The sequence below is a fragment of the Achroia grisella genome, unplaced genomic scaffold, assembly GCF_030625045.1.
Source record: "Achroia grisella isolate CSIRO2021 unplaced genomic scaffold, CSIRO_AGI_Agris_v1 utg445, whole genome shotgun sequence".
NCBI lineage: Eukaryota > Metazoa > Arthropoda > Insecta > Lepidoptera > Pyralidae > Achroia > Achroia grisella.
The window spans coordinates 1,669,473-1,683,966 of record NW_026712860.1 but is presented as its reverse complement, the minus strand read 5'-3'; the positions used below and the strand labels follow the sequence as shown (position 1 = coordinate 1,683,966).

Genomic DNA, 14,494 nt, shown 5'->3' with positions numbered 1-14,494 from the left:
TAGTTACCAAGGGAGATCAAGAACGAGAGAGCAAAAAATAGCATGGTACGGTCGCCAAAATTGTACTGTATCTAATGCCAACGTAAACAAAACGATTACTAAGTATAAAAGAAAAATGTGTAAATATATATAACTGACATAAAACAGTTTCTAACATTTCAATCATATTATATACCTAATTATATAATATCATAGCACCATGTGGCCAATTATAAAAATCGCTGTGTCTAATGTAATAAATAATATAATAACAAAACAATCACTGTAAAGAATAGATAAAAGATAAAATATATTATACATAAAATAGTACAACAGGTATCGTTCACTAAGTAGAGTCACGTGGGGCAAGTGTGCGCAGCGGGTAAGTGTACGCACTCAAAGTATTTCAAAAACGGTTTATAGGTACGAACTGATAACACCCCTCCTCATTAGCGCACAAAAGGCTATACTTAGTGCAACTTTTTCACTGTCCGCCGGTGAACCATTTTGTTTCCGTAAGTGAGTATTGTTTTTTGCTTGAAATATTGCGATTTTTGTCTTAAATGAGAGACTCATTCCTTTGTAATATATTTATATTTTGAAATCATGCTTTATACCATCGAACAGTACATTTTATGTAATATAAGCCGTGTTTAATCTTTTGGTGATGACGATTACGTAATATTGCTCAGTTCTGGTTAAATTTTATTTTGATGGTTTGGGGTAAGTGTGCGCATACGAATGTCGGGTAAGTGTGCGCATGCGAATACTTACCCCGCTCCGCTTTGGCTTTGTATTTATGATGCAATTTGTTATTTCAGAGTTTAATTATACATAAAAAATGCCTCGATTATAAAAGAAATGCCGGATAGAAGTGTTGTCACAGAGGAACAGCTAGAAGCTGTTAAAAGATTAATTTCGGAGGTTGGTAGCAAACGACAGTGTGGCACCCGCAATAATGAGTGTACCTTCGTCTAGGAATGAATATGTACGACTGTCATCCATCCAAGAAATACCGAAGTTGGCCTTAGGCATTTCTTGGATGAATGACTGTGATTCAAAATCGGCGAAAGAAAGGCAAAAAGTCAATCATTGATACTGTAAGTCCTTATAAAGTAGAATTGGAAAAACAAAAAACAAGAGGAAGAATAAATTGCCAAAAAAGAAGATACGACTTGATCTGAAAATAAATAAAATGATGAGCAGGAATTATTTTGCCCACTGTGTGGAGAAAAATACATATTTCCACCGAATGAAGACTGGATCCAATACAGCATCTGTAAGAGCTGGTGGCATGAACAATGCAATAACTTTGAAAAGGAATTATTTGAACTGATGTATTATTAGGTTAAGGATGTCTATTTTCTGGTTTATCATATGAGTCTGACTCTATTTACTGTATGTTACATGTTGCGTACACTTACCCGCACTACTGCGCACACTTACCCCTATACTTGGGTAAGTGTGCGCATTTAAACAGTTTTGATTTTGTTGATTTCCAAAGAATTTGTGTAAATGATAATTATTTATTTTGCGTTTAAGTTGTTGATTATTAAATATTTTATATAATAAACCTTGTTTTGTTCCAGTTAACTTCAAATATTTTATTATATGATACTTCAAACCTTAAGTGCGCACACTTGCCCCACGTGACTCTATTACAATGAAGTGTCGATTACTGTCTAATTTTTTTTTCAGAGTATCGCAATTTTAGTATAACTACTTATATAGTATATAAACTTCAAAAGTGATATCTCTTCAAAGTACTAATTTTTATCACAAAAGTTTTTTTAAAAGCATAAGTAACTTACACAATGAATTACACAATTACCTAATATGTTGATTAATAAACAAGATTGAACCCCTGACTATCGAAAGATAAGTTAGAATATATAGGTATATATTGCTAATTAGTCCGACAGACATTATTCCTTATAAGTATAGACCTGAACCAAAAAACTTACCGTTCGACTAAATAAGACGAAACTTTAAAGTTGAAAATAATTTTAACTATGGGTATACATACACCACAATACTTTGTGGTGTATGTATACCCATAGTTAAAATTAATTGGGTACCAAATTACTATTTGGTACCCATACCAAATTACTTTGTGACAGCAAGTTAACACAAACAATCTTAGTCATGAGTATAAATATTTGTACTGTGCGACGAATCGAACCCGCGACCATTGGTAAGGCGGTGCATTATACCGCACGACCACCGAAGCCATCAATATATCTATAACTCTCAAAAAAGGTTTTGTAATCCCAGTAACCTATATACTAAGATATACAAAAATAAGAACTAAATACATATATAAATAATTTTTAATAATTAGAATTAATAGATACATATTAAAATTTAAATATTACTTAATTAAGCCCTTACAAAAACGGTTATACAATATTAATTACAAGGCGTTTTCCGAAACTTTGTTGATTTTTTTTTTTTAATGAAAGGTATGCATGTCCATATATGTATACAAATTATTTTCATGCATATCAAATAAATACGATCAGCCGTTTAGTCATAAATGGGCAGAAACAAAGAAAGACTGTCGATGACGATTCGCCTGTTTATTTCCTTTTTACAATAATTAAAGAGCCTACCTATACTACGATACTGTACTTTTTGTATTCGAGAAATACATAGTGTCAATCCAGAAGAATTGGTTCCTTATTCGACCTATATCCTTATAATGCAGACAGTACTTAAGTACTTAATTTATTTTATTTTATCTATATGAATACAGAACATCCTTATGTGACATTAATATTAGTAGGTAACGTACCTATAAAACCGAAGGGGATATAGACATATATATATATATATATATGGAGCGAGTACGATTATATAAAACACTTTTATACTTGAAAGAAGGCATTAATATATCTTTTTACGTAAGAACTACAGTTTTATAAAGTTACTTTTCCAACGCAGAACGTAGCGTTTCACGGGACCACCGGCGCCATCTTGCCACACCTATATTCACGTGGTTCGAGAGGAAATAGATAGATGTCGCTGTTCAATCTCCGGGGACTTCGATACGAACCTGGATTCAGTGCGCTCCGTCCTGAAACAACGAAATAACTTGAGAAAAGGAGAGAGAAATTCTCAAGGCTCTGCTTGTGCGACGTGCTGGGACATTACAGTAATATTCGTTTTTGTAACATTGGTGGGTGTAGACTTGGATAACCAATGGGAGTGTCTTGTTTAGCCACTCCCATCCAGTTTTTGATGCCTACTGGGATTTGAAAAATGTTCGAAATACGTAGGTAATTTTGATGGTCGTTTACTGGTGACGTAATTGCGAGTTTATAGATTACACGTGTAAGTACGGACAGTATTATATGGGAAGTTTATAATATTAGGTAAAATTACCAACATCGAGAATCCAGAGAAACATTCTGTAAATGTAGAGAGACGATGAATATAATTACCTACTTTAATATATAATCTAAACTATATTACACGTGTAAGTTCAAACAGAATTCCTTATGACGGAAGTTTATGATATTACATTCATGTTATTGATATAAAAATGACTAACATCAAGAATATAAAGCAGCACTCTGTAGGAGAGACAACGTAAATATCTATCTTATTTTATAAACGTACGTAACGTAAGTATTATCTAACATATTTGCTTTAGTAACACAAAAGTTAATTAGTGATAACAAATTTCTTCTGGTTTTAAAACACCTTATAAATTACTATTTTAAGTAGTTTAAATGTCTTTTTTTTTCAAACAAGAACTTTGAATAAAAATCTACCTAATATTAGGCAATACCCTAGTTAACAAACGCAGTTAAGTCGACGTGCTTGACAAGTATCACTTTGCGTGTATTTCTCATAGATATTTAGTTTCACCAGTATATTGTACGTAGTAGTATGTAGTATCTATATGTTGTTCTCGGGACCACCATTCTGTCTATATTTTAGTCGGTGTTATAGTACAATTGGTTTTACAAATATTATAAAGAGAGAGATTACGTTATAATAAGGAAAGTAACCACTGATATCTGGAATTCATGTGAGAAATTCTTTCATTAATTCAATAATAATTACCCAGGACAAAACATGCAACGGTATTTAGTCCCAAACTAAGCAGAACTTGTGTTATGGGTACTGGACAAGTAATATAAATACTTTTTTTTTGTAAATAAAACTATATAGTAACATCCATAGGAAACATCGAGACCAATACAAACAAATATAGTTATAAATACCAATTGTACTGTGCGAGGAAACGAACCCGAGACTATCAGAAGGGTGTGTCTAAACCGCTAGATCACTGAGATCGTCATCGTTTGGGTACTTGTTATACCTAACAAGTAACGTGGGGTAGGTATAATACATGGTATGTTAATATTATATTTACAAAAATCACAAAGTTATCAGAACTCTTCCACTAGTTTAACTTTGATTTATATATTACACTTTATATAATATATAGACCTATAAATACAAATCAACCACTACCTCTTCTTTTACTATCTTCCAAAAATATAATATAAAACTAAAAGCGGTCGTATGCAAAGGATATTTATTGATGGATAAGCGCCATGTCCCTGGGAATAAGGACGTCTCAACACGGCTTAGCACTTTTAAGGGGAGCCCATACTCTGTAATAGTTTAAACTCCTTAGGTGCTTTTTAGTGGTCATGTAGAGTGAAATAAATGTTTATGTATGTAAAATAAGACAATAGTATATATTCGAAATAATAGTATAAAGTGAAGAGATTTATTTTATATTTTCATATAGATTTTCAAGTGAAGAAAGTTTATATATACATACCTACATATGAACTATCACCACTAAAAACAGTTTAAAAATAGATTGTAATAAGTACTTCGAAATCATAATTCTTTATTCAATATATGTAAATATGTATTATTCTTTTGTAGTCAATGCAATCAGAATAGTATTTATTAAATAATACATGAGTATTTCTTTAAATTAGAAATATTATTTAGCCATGTTAAATAATAATTATCAACTACTCCTTCAATAGTTGATATAGTAATTGCCAATTATTATGACAAAAACATCTTTAAAAAGTAAAGCTTAGAGCTGACAAGTGACATTCTCCTCTCGTATAATTGTACGTATCATAATGATATGAGAAGCGAATGTTGATTATTACCATGGCCGTTTAACACCATATATATGATATAGTTGTCAATATGACTGATTTACTATATATACTGCTAATAGTTACATAATAATAGAAAAATTGTCAGTTTAATAAAAGGCAACGGTCACAATTTCGGAGATGTAGAGTTTCCATTTACTTACAACTAGTGTAATATAGCTAATGTGAGTGAGTGACATTAGCAAGTTTGTTTAAAAGCATAACACCACAAGTTTAATTTAAAAGTTTAAGTTAGTGGTATTTCATTGGGTCTTTTGTTTTCTTTTAGAGTTTTAGAAACTATTTTTTACATTCTACCGCAAACGTTGTTTTGTAATATAATAAAAAATTGTGATTATAATAATAAGACTGGTGATAGAGACGTGAAAATTTAGAGTTGTATATATTTATATTGCCACATTATAAAAAATTGACAAAAATAAAAAAAATATATTGGGTGTGGACAACACTTATCATTTAAGGATCTGAAAAATAGACAGAGCTGATTCTCAGACCTACTGAATATGCATATAAATTTTCATAAAAATCGGTCAAGCCATTTCGGAAGAGTATGGTAACTAACATTATGACAGGAGAATTTTATATATATATATGTTATATAAACTTCAATAAAGTTTAGTGTAAAAATACAAAATGTACACTCACAACTGTTATTTCAGATAAGGTAGTTAGAGGCAGTATCAGCTGTGAATGCCCTGGTGAACGCAACACTTGGTACACCCACATTTCGATCGGCACCAATATTGGAATTCGATGTGGCAGACATCAGTATTAAATTTACTATGTCTCCGTTTTAAGTTATTAAGTATAGTGTGTTTCCTCTTCAATAAAATGAAACAATTATTTCATATTAATTTAATCTCTTATTTCTCTCATTTTAGAGTTATATCATACTTTAATTTTATAATAATAACAGTGATAAACATTTATATATTTTTATTTATAAATTTTATATTAATATGAATGTACCTATGAGGTTTACATATTTGCAACTAAATACAAAGGGTTACAAACCAAATCAGCATTTATTTCGTCCACAACTGTCATCTTTCACTGTGTTTACATAAAATAAATCAATTTATCAGTGAATACGCCTTAATGAAGCGACCTATTATTATTTTTGTGCACTTTTATATGATGTTTTTGCACCTATAATATAACAGACCACATTCAATTTTGAAACATATTACCAAACAAAACAGATTGAAGTACAATGTACTAGAACCAATAGTGCGGTTACGTAGTAAAGACGTATTATTTCATCTGTCAACTCACCCCTTTTAGACTTCGCCGTCATAATACCATGTGTTAGAACAATTACAGACAATGGCCGATACAAGTGTAGAAATTTGACAAGCAATAAATTCAATTTTAGTATTTGTATTGTGTTTTTATTCGCGTTCAATGTACTGTGAAATGACGGATATTTAACAAGTTGTTAGGGTTAAGGAACGCCACTACGGATAAATTGAAAGTTGTATATTATTTAAAGAAGTAATATATATAATGTATGTATAATACGACCGAAGAATATTATTTGGATTCTATAGAACATAGTAACATTATATAATTTAAAAATTGTTACACTTAATTAAATTTATTATGTGTATTGTGTATTATGTATACTGAGTACGAGTTATATGATAATATATATATTAGATATGTTGTATCATAATCCAAACTAACAATTTATTTATATATCAATCTAGATCTTTAACGAAATGAATTAATCTACACCACATAATTGTAGTAATAATTTAATTATACTAGATCAGTACACTAAAAATTTATATAACCGCTAAATATTGCTAAATTCTAACAAAATTTTGCTATTGTGTTTTAACTGAAAAGTATTCAGTTATTTAGTCAAGCGCTAAATAGTATAATTACTCTTACATGAAACATAATTTCTTTACCTTTATTTATTATGACATTTTATAAATGTATATATAATATGTGTGATACAAAAATACACTTAGAAATCGTAATATTGTTACTTTAAAAAGAAAATGAGCTAACAAAAATCTCGTGACGGCAATGAAAGGAAAACTCGCGGAAATCATTAATATCAGTTTGTATATAACGAACCAGGACAGGTGAAGCCGAGAGCGTGTCGACGCCGACGTGGATAACAAATTGAAATTCTTTCACATAAACACATACGCTTATCCGATTTATTTTATCGTAGCTACTCCGATAATTGTCTACTCCGTGTGAAATTTAAAATTGGAATAGTATTCAAATATTAAATGCTCTTTGAATAGTAATTTTGTTTATTCTTCTACTACTACTTCAACGGGATCATCCGGAATATTCCAATTTTGAGTATCATATAGAGTAGCATGTATGTATTCTTGAACCTCTGTAACTGCACTGTCGTTATTATCTAGTTGCACAAAGATTGAGTGCAAATTAGTTTCAGGTTGATTATCGCATGCCTATTCCTTGTTAATGTGTATTTACTTAGAACAATATTTTTTAAAAGAACCATAGCAAGATTCTTGCTTATTCTTCTCGTGATGAGTTCTCGTTCAAAATGAGCGGTGGAATAAAAAATATCCAAAGTATTTTTAATTGAATAAAGACTATTTATATAGCATTTTATTCTTTAAGCGTTCTACCCTGTAGTGATATTATACAGTAATTAAGAAAGTGAGACCTTAGTTTTCAGGAACAAGGGCGTCACGTGAGGATATGGCTACTCGTGTTTATAAGCGACGCGACACGGCAGCTACTTTTGTTAAATCGGCCGTCAGCTAGGACTACATTTAAAAACAGAATTTTTACATAATTAATTATTTTTTAAAGAATTGTAATATATAGAAGTCTACCACATATACAGAATAGTATAGTATTGTGTAGTGTTCAACTTTTACATGATATTAATATTGAATGATAAGTTTTAAACGTTGCAAAAAATTCGGAGACAAGTCTCAGAGTAAGTCTGCACGGGTACTCTCCAAGATTTCGCTTGTTTAAGTAACGTAAAGTTTATCCTCCCAATTCAACACCTTTTTGTGAATTTAATTTATTACACTCAGTAAGAAGATGAGACAAGAAAACATGCGGGGAAATGCGCGGTACGTAATGTACGGAATGTTGATGCAAATTTTACGATACTTATCACTCTTGCTTGGTAATAGACTGCTTACATATGAATGCAATGTCAGACTTTATCTTCAAATATTATAACACTATGTATGGTCTAAAAATATTTTGATAATAATTTTATATAAAATTTTGCTGTTTTATTATAAAATATCAGTACAGGGGACAAATGATTATTATTCTAGTAATGTGGACTTATAATCCGACTACTAGCAATATACCATATCAGTTTGACCTGCACGCAGTTCCCTCTGGAAAGCATCTTGATACTCGTGAATTTGCCACGATTGCTAACTGACCTGACCTCATGTTCATCTTACCATCCTCATGAGAGCATAAATACCTGTATATTATTAATTCACGTGTATTCTCATGGCTGTATAGACATATTTTTAAAAATTTAAACACTCAAATACAATTGAGACAATTTAATTATTTTGTTAAAACTTAGCGTCTTGTTTAAAAGCTCAAACATATTATACGTATCAGTAAGGACATTGCAATTTTATAGAGATGTATTGATTCTGTATTTATTATTGTGAAAAAAATTATGCTACGATACAAAAGTTTAGGTGAGTTCATAATGTGCATTAGGATGTACCTACTGGGAACAGTATACTGTAGATTTTATGCGTATGTTACGAGATATTTTCATCAATTCTGTACTAATTTTGGTAAAATTCTAGTACCTGGGACGTAATGAATAATAATTTATAAACATTATTATATTAAACACCACTTTAAACTTGTTCTTTTTAAATACAACTCTATCCAATTCAGCTTCCGAATGCCTCATTGATTCCAGAATGCTAGCAATGGCACTCCGATAAACGGAATCGTATTAACAATTGTAAATTGAAATTCCATTCATGAGCTCGAGTAATTAATTTTTAAACTTTATTTCTAGTACCATAAGGGTTACACGGGTGTAAGAATAAATGTTGTATGGTGAACAATGTATCACGGTGTCAAACAGGGCATTGTAGCAGATGTATTGCATTACAAGTTCATTTTATAGAAATCGTAATCGGGCGGGTCCGGGTAACGGCACTGTGTCGGGAAAGGAATGATGGATATGAATTTCGTAATTAATAAAATAATTTTATGTATGTAACAATATAATAATATACATAAAACTATTTTATTAATTACTAAATTCATATCCATCATTCCTTTCCCGACACAGTGCCGTTACCCGGACATTATATTTTTTATATATGTAGTAAAATTGTTAAAATGTAGATTTTATTATTTGATATTTATTATTATTTATTAGGTACTTTCGAATTATTTTATAAATTAAAACTAATTTCTAACGCAAAATAGCTATATATGAGAATTTTGAAAATGAAATTTTGATGTGCGAATAATATAGAATTTATAAATTACTAAAGTAATAGATATTTTCTACTTAATTAGTTTTAATTAAAAAACATACAATATGATATAATTTTATGTTTGACCTTTATTGTTTATCATGTATTACTTAATGCCTAATTACAAAACAATTAACAATAATAGCAGTATGAAGTTTCCTAAACAACTAAAATTATTTACAAATTTAGGATACTAGTCATATCCATGCAACTCTATCGACACCCCTCGACGCATACGCACATCGTTTCCCCAAATTGTGTAAAGTACGAAATAATTTCACGCATCACGTGTCCCGCTCGTGGTATAATGACCCGAGATCTCCGGAGCCCACGGCGTGCCCGGGGCCCGGGCAAAACAAACACGGTCTCTAATAAGGGAATGAGTAAGTTTCCTTTAAGAATAACTTGCATTTTATAAGAATGTTTTTAAGGCAAGGGTTTTAGGCGGAATTGGCTTATGTTACAGTATTTGATTTGGAAAAACAAAGTTGCTGGGGCTGTCTGTCTGTCCCTATGTATGCTGAAATCTTTAAAACTACGCAATGGATTTTGAAGCTGTTTTTTTTTTAATAAATAGAGTGATTCAAGAGGAAGGTTTATATATATAATAATGTACACCCGTACGACGCCGGGGCGAGTAGCTAGTTCTGAATAATAATCTAAGTCCCAAACGTAATGATCTTGATTTTATTTTAATAACATATTTATAATATGGATCACATAAAACAAATACAGAACGACCGGAAATTAATAGTACAGCAGTTGTGTTACTGTTTAGTTACTAGTTTGTTCCAATATAACGTCAAGATTTTTTTTTATTGGAAATCTATAAATAATTTTCAATAAACAACACATATATTTGTAGATAAACAATACAAACCCACAGCGACCACAATACATTGGATCCACAGATTGTGTTGACAAAACCAATGAACATTCTTAATTATTTGCCCAGTTTATGTAAACAATGACCTCAAATTCACAACCACTCTATATAGACCTCCGCAACCCTATACAAACCATTTAAAATACGTAAATTTAAAAATGGCGATAGACATAAGGGTTTCCATTGAAATGGTCGTCGAAACTATTGTTTGGAAACATACTCGTACGTGGGGTCTGTCTCAATTAAAAATATTGCCGACAGGACAAACAGTTGTCGCTTAGATTATTTGGATTTTAATTGGCTATTTGGTTAGGTTAACATTTATTTTATAATGAAGAGTTGAATGAATTCATATTGATAAACTGGAAAAATAAAACAATATCAAAATACACATATTAGTCCTAATTAGGGTAGGGTTTTAACATAAAATATACTTGTTTTATTTATTTGATTTGTGATAAAGTTACTATTTAAATCGCTATCAATTATTGAATTTTGTTTTTAAATATCTTGAAGTTAAAATAATTATATAAAATCCTAAAACAAACTCTTTTAATATAAATTTTACTGTAAATTTTGTTACTAAATAAACTTAATGTTTAAAAATCTTATCGATACCTGATAAAATAAAACGAACATCATTCTTAAAAAAAATTAACAGTCGTATTTGACGTATGTACACTAAAATTGTATAATAATAATAATAATAATAATAAATTTATTTGCAATAGATTTTGGGTACATACATATATGATGTTATACAAAAACATGGCCCTTGCAAAATCTGCTTATATCAAGCGTACAAATTTTTAGTTAATTAAATTATCAATTGTTTATATAATTATTAATTATTGTATGTAGTTATATGTCAATTTGTATATAAATCTAAATGTCATGAGGAACAATTTAATATTCCAAAAACTCTTTAATTGAGTAAAAACACTTGGAAACTAACCATTCATGCAGTTTTCTTTTAAATAATATTCCAGAGAGGGTTCTTATATCGTCAGGAAGCTTATTAAATATTTGTATCGCCATACAAAATGGACTCTTTTTTGTTATGGATAGTTTTATTGCAGGTACTTTTATTTTACTTGTATGGCTGTCACGTACTGATTTATTCATCGTTGTCTGTTTTAGAGGAAAATATTCTGGTTGTTCTTTAACGAATATGCATAATTGTTTAATATATAAACATGCTAATGTAAGCAGTTTATTTTTTTTAAATAACGGGCGACAAGATTCTAGTACATCCGTACCAAAAACTGATCTTATACATTTTTTTTGTGACTTAAACACTTTATCAATAAAAGTACAGTTTCCCCATATAATTAAGCCGTATTGTATTACTGACGCCACATGTGCATGATAAGCCAATAGTGCACTCTCGGTAGAGGATATCTCACGGAGGCGCCGAAGAGCGTAAACAAACCTACTGAGTTTATCGCAAACTGACTTCACTTGTAATTTCCAACTACAGTTTTCGTCAATTATTATACCAAGAAATTTTGTCGATTCTACCGTCTCTATTTTTTGGTCATTATAACTAATATTAAAATTTAATTTATTACAATGATAAGTACCAAATTGTATGATTTTAGTTTTGTCAACATTTATTTTTAAATTATTCAAATTCATCCAGTCTATAATATTTTTAATAGTCATAGTGTAGTAAATTAACAGATAAGTTTATAGACAAGCTAATAAAACCTAAAACTATTTAGTATTTTTAAAATTATTAGACGTATGTTTATTTAATTAAATCTCTAATAACTTTAAGTGTTTACTGTTCACTAATAAAAAAAAAGTACCCTAAACAGCAGATGATTAAGAGCACTGAATCTGGTAATATAAAAAAAGGGATGTGAGTAGTAACGTCGATATATATAAATGCAGCATACATTGCAGTATATTAAATTTTAAAATATCTACTATTTAGAGATACACAGAGAAATTGATACAAATGAAGATAATGGCAGTAAATTATAATATATACGCTTGAATTGTCGTTTATATCAATTTAATACTTGATAGTCAAAGTTAGAATCTGTATTCAGTTAAAGTTTGGGAATTCAGAAAAAAATCTGATGCCTGCGACACAAGCCTTGATCTGGATCCAAGTATTATCGTTTATAGATTTTAATTGTGTTTATGAATGTAAATGTGTACAAATAAATAAAGAAACAATATCATTGTGCACGTCATATTTTTTATCATCGTCCAGTTCCGCTAGCTAACGACTTTTAATTATTATTATTCACAATTTTGTGTTTGATTTGTCGTGGAAGGCATATTAGAAGATACTATTTATTAGTAAGGGTAGTAATTGGTTATCTATATGACTGCATATAATTTGAATCGTAACCATTGAATATATCTATGTTGATAAAATTACATTATCGATGTATCGATAAGTAGATATCGACGCACTCTAAGCATCACTAACTCACCCACCCTTTATTTTTTTGATACGATGCGACATTAAAAATTTAAATATTTACAAAGCCCTTGTGATGTAAGTAATTATAATGATTCATTGATCAGGTTATGAACGCATATACGAGTATTTTGAATTTAAACATTAAAAAAAAGACATTTAGAATAGATGTAAAAGCATATTTTCTTATAATTATTATTATACAAATAACTTATTAAATAAAATGTACAATATATAGATTTTTTTACTAAATATCTGTTACTTTCGACTTCATCTGCTTTTTTTTATGATAAATGGTAGCCTGTGTATCGTGATACAATATATCTACTTGTCAAATTTCATTAGGATCTGTTTAGTCATGAAAAGACAACACAAAGACAGACCGACAGGTACACTAGAATTTGTAATACTAGTATTGATTTATAAAAGAGTGTACGGGTGTGAATGTGTAAATAATATATTTTTATTATGAAAATTATGATTTAGTTCATGTTTGAAAAAATACCGCAATGAAATCCCATCGTTAAGCTAAGAGTAGGATGATAAAGTAATAATCATATTATATAGTATACATTACTCATACATTATATAGTATACAATTGTTGTTGTATCCTCAATTTTATAAAATTTGTTCTACTCTTTAATTATAAAAGCCAATTGAAAAAGTGGTATTACGAGCAGAAACGACATAAATAAATAACATATTGGAATTCTTTTCTCTTAAACGTATAACGCAGAATGTCTCTATTAAAATTAAATTTGAAAAGGGAAGTAGGGGTATCTTTGAACAGTTGGCTTTTACTGTTTTATCAGTACAGTTGCAGGGCATTTTGGTTATCAGCGGTCAAATCTCGAGGGTCGTAAATTGGTCAGCAAGGTCTTGCGGGGAAACCCTGGTGTCAAGATGAAAAGCTTGTAATATTATGAGAAGGGTCGGACGCTAATGAGTTTGTAGTGGATTTGGATTGAGTTATTATTATATAGGGTGTTAATGAATACGGGGACAGATGTTTTGATAGATAGTAAAGGATTTATGTTATAGCCAATATTAAAAATAATTTTATCGGATATACTTTTCAGATATAAAAAGGTCAAACACAAAGTATTACATTTGTAATTATTATTTTTATTTATGTATTATATTAGATATGTTTAACAGGAGTTACAAGTAAATGATAATAATAAAATAAGGCTGATGAAATTTATATCACTGATGTTATTTTAAAGATAGATACTAAATTAACTTGCTAGTGTAGTGGTTTAGCAGACAAACAGTTTAAAAGTTAACAACATATGAATGTACAAAAATTTTTGACTATTTTTATCCGAGTGTTTCTATATGTTAAATAGAACGTTACATTACATTAGATATATATTATACCAAATCAGTCCGTCCCAAACTGTAACCAACATTTTTTACTCTGTCTTTTGTACCCATCATCCTGCACCAAAAAAGATGAACACTACGATTATCTTTTTTGGTGCAATGCATTATCGGTGTTGCTAATATATGAATTAGTTATATTTGGTTTGCCTTTTGCTTGAAACA

The 14,494-nt window shown here is 29.9% G+C and overlaps 1 long non-coding RNA gene across 1 annotated transcript; it reads left to right on the top strand.

The window, feature by feature from the left end:
• Window positions 1-384: 384 nt before the first annotated feature.
• On the top strand, window positions 385-1,175 carry LOC131845027 (uncharacterized). The gene is made up of 2 exons (XR_009357611.1): window positions 385-498; window positions 801-1,175. It is a non-coding gene; the product is annotated as an uncharacterized LOC131845027 (long non-coding RNA).
• Window positions 1,176-14,494: the final 13,319 nt, after the last annotated feature.